A 3,097-nucleotide genomic window follows, 5' to 3' on the forward strand; every position below is an offset into this window, starting at 1 on the left:
ATATACATTGGGTACGGAAAGTATTCAGACCCCCTTAAATTTTTCACTCTTTGTTATATTGTAGCCATTTGCTAAAATCATTTAAGTTAATTTTTTTTCCTCATTAATGTACACACAGCACCCCATATTGACAGAAAAACACAGAATTGTTGACATTTTTGCAGATTTATTAAAAAAGAAAAATTGAAATATCACATGGTCCTAAGTATTCAGACTCTTTGCTGTGACACTCATATATTTAACTCATGTGCTGTCCATTTCTTCTGATCATCCTTGTGATGGTTCTACACCTTCATTTGAGTCCATCTGTGTTTGATTATACTGATTGGACTTGATTTGGAAAGCCACACACCTGTCTATATAAGACCTTACAGCTCACAGTGCATGTCAGAGCAAATGAGAATCATGAGGTCAAAGGAACTGCCTGAAGAGCTCAGAGACAGAATTGTGGCAAGGCACAGATCTGGCCAAGGTTACAAAAAATTTCTGCTGCACTTAAGGTTCCCAAGAGCACAGTGGCCTCCATTCCTTAAATGGAAGACGTTTGGGATGACCAGAACCCTTCCTAGAGCTGGCCGTCTGGCCAAACTGAGCTATCGGGGGAGAAGAGCCTTGGTGAGAGAGGTAAAGAAGAACCCAAAGATCACTGTGGCTGAGCTCCAGAGATGCAGTCGGGAGATGGGAGAAAGTTGTAGAAGTCAACCATCCCTGCAGCCCTCCACCAGTTGGGGCTTTATGGCAGAGTGGCCTGACGGAAGCCTCTCCTCAGTGCAAGACACATGAAAGCCCGCATGGAGTTGTGAGATGGTGAGAAATAAGATTCTCTGGTCTGATGAGACCAAGATAGAACTTTTTGGCCTTAATTCTAAGTGGTATGTGTGGAGAAAACCAGGCACTGCTCATCACCTGTCCAATACAGTCTCAACAGTGAAGCATGGTGGTGGCAGCATCATGCTGTGGGGGTGTTTTTCAGCTGCAGGGACAGGACGACTGGTTGCAATTGAGGGAAAGATGAATGCGGCCAAGTACAGGGATATCCTGGACGAAAACCTTCTCCAGAGTGCTTAGGACCTCAGACTGGGCTGAAGGTTTACCTTCCAACAAGACAATGACCTTAAGCACACAGCTAAAATAACGAAGGAGTGGCTTCACAACAACTCTGTGACTGTTCTTGAATGGCCCAGCCAGAGCCGTGACTTAAACCCAATTGAGCATCTCTGGAGAGACCTAAAAATGGCTGTCCACCAACGTTTACCATCCAACCTGACAGAACTGGAGAGGATCTGCAAGGAGGAATGGCAGAGGATCCCCAAATCCAGGTGTGAAAAACTTGTTGCATCTTTCCCAAAAAGACTCATGGCTGTATTAGATCAAAAGGGTGCTTCTACTAAATACTGAGCAAAGGGTCTGAATACTTAGGACCATGTGATATTTCAGTTTTTCTTTTTTAATAAATCTGCAAAAATGTCAACAATGCTGTGTTTTTCTGTCAATATGGGGTGCTGTGTGTACATTAATGAGGAAAAAAATTGAACTTAAATGATTTTAGCAAATGGCTGCAATATAACAAAGAGTGAAAAATTTAAGGGGGTCTGAATACTTTCCGTACCCACTGTATATATATTACATTTGAACATATATAAATATCTGTTCAAATGTAATTTATTGCTGTGATCAATGCTGAATTTTTGCATGACCTCAAAAAATGATCTTCTTGCTTAGTATTTTTGTCTTGTCTTGTAGTATAAGTATCTAAAAATTCTTGAATCAAGACGAATTTACTTTACAAGTAAAATGACTTCAGATATTATGTCTTGTTTTCTGAAAAAATTGTCAAAATTTTGTTAAAACAAGAAAAAGTATCTGACAATATACCTTAAATATATATTGCCAATATACTTTTGGTGACTAAATACAGGTATATATGTGTTGTACCTTTTCAAAAGTGTCAAAATAATAATAATACAAATATTTTCCTGAAGTACTGGCATATTTTGAGCATTGCATGTGTGTTTAACCAATCTGCCTCCATGAATAGCTAATCATATCGTAAGAGTAATTACTTTAACTTAGCATAAACCTCGCTCGTCAATAAAATCTGAAAGTAGGCCTATATTGCTCTAAAAAGCTGTCATTTATTCGGACTATCTAATGTATTCACGTAATTTAGACGACTTTGTTTCGTGTCTGAGCGCGCGCATCCCGTGAGAACGTAAATATTTAGGCACTATTTGTTTGGTGAATACTGACCGGCGCAGAGGCCAATCAGCGAGCAGACACTGGCGGAGTGATACGCGCGGCGGAAGCGCACGGGGTGGGTGTGATGCGCGCGTATATAAGCGGCGGCGCTGCAGCGTCTCTGTTCCTCTCCCGCGCTCCGCTCTCTCCGCTCGCAGCTCTCGCGCGGGGATCATGGCAGTCTAGCGGCGTGCAGCGGTGACTATCGCAGCGGCGAATCCGGCAGTGCAGCGGTCGAGTGCACTGGCTCTATTTGGCAAAATGGCGTAAGTATTTCTCAGTATTTGGTTTAGTGGTGTCATAATTAACTTAAGTATGTCACGAGCTCGTCGAAGTTTTTGAAAGCGGTTGTATTTGTTACTATTAGTTTTAACTAGCCTAGTTTGGCGTTTAACAGTTTCGCATTGTTGCTGTGTAAAGTGTTTTCGAACGATCTCCGTTTGTTATGATTCTTCCCTCATCATCTGACAGACTGACGAGCGCGAATCCGTGAAATAAACAAGGTTTTAGTCGCGAAGCGGCAACGTGGCGCCTCAAAATGGCGCGCGCGCTCCCCCCGGCGCTGAAAATGGCGCGAGTGCGTCAGGGACACCTTCATCTCGCGCAGGAACCAGGGGGCGGGGCTTCCCGTACTCATGACCATATTAGGAGATGTTGTCGGGGAAATTCCTGCTTGGAGTGGAGCTACTACTAATAGTTGCTAGGAAGAGGCGTTTAGGGCTGGTAGCTTAGTGATGGGAGTGTGTGTGTGTGAGAGTGTGTGTGTGAGAGTGTGAGTGTGTGAGAGTGTGAGTGTGTGAGAGTGTGAGTGTGTGAGTGTGTGAGAGTGTGAGTGTGTGAGAGTGTGAGAGTGTGAGTG

The 3,097-nt window shown here is 43.3% G+C and overlaps 1 protein-coding gene across 1 annotated transcript in view; it reads left to right on the forward strand.

The window, feature by feature from the left end:
* Positions 1-2,354: 2,354 nt before the first annotated feature.
* LOC107572342 (cyclic AMP-dependent transcription factor ATF-4-like) overlaps positions 2,355-3,097 on the forward strand; it is a 4,067-nt gene continuing 3,324 nt past the window's right edge. The window contains exon 1 of the mRNA XM_016258775.1: positions 2,355-2,504. The gene's annotated coding sequence lies outside the window, so the exon portion shown is untranslated. The remainder of the gene's footprint in view (positions 2,505-3,097) is intronic.

This window comes from Sinocyclocheilus grahami, unplaced genomic scaffold (genome assembly GCF_001515645.1).
Source record: "Sinocyclocheilus grahami isolate Dianchi unplaced genomic scaffold, SAMN03320097.WGS_v1.1 scaffold1737.1, whole genome shotgun sequence".
NCBI classification, from domain to species: domain Eukaryota; kingdom Metazoa; phylum Chordata; class Actinopteri; order Cypriniformes; family Cyprinidae; genus Sinocyclocheilus; species Sinocyclocheilus grahami.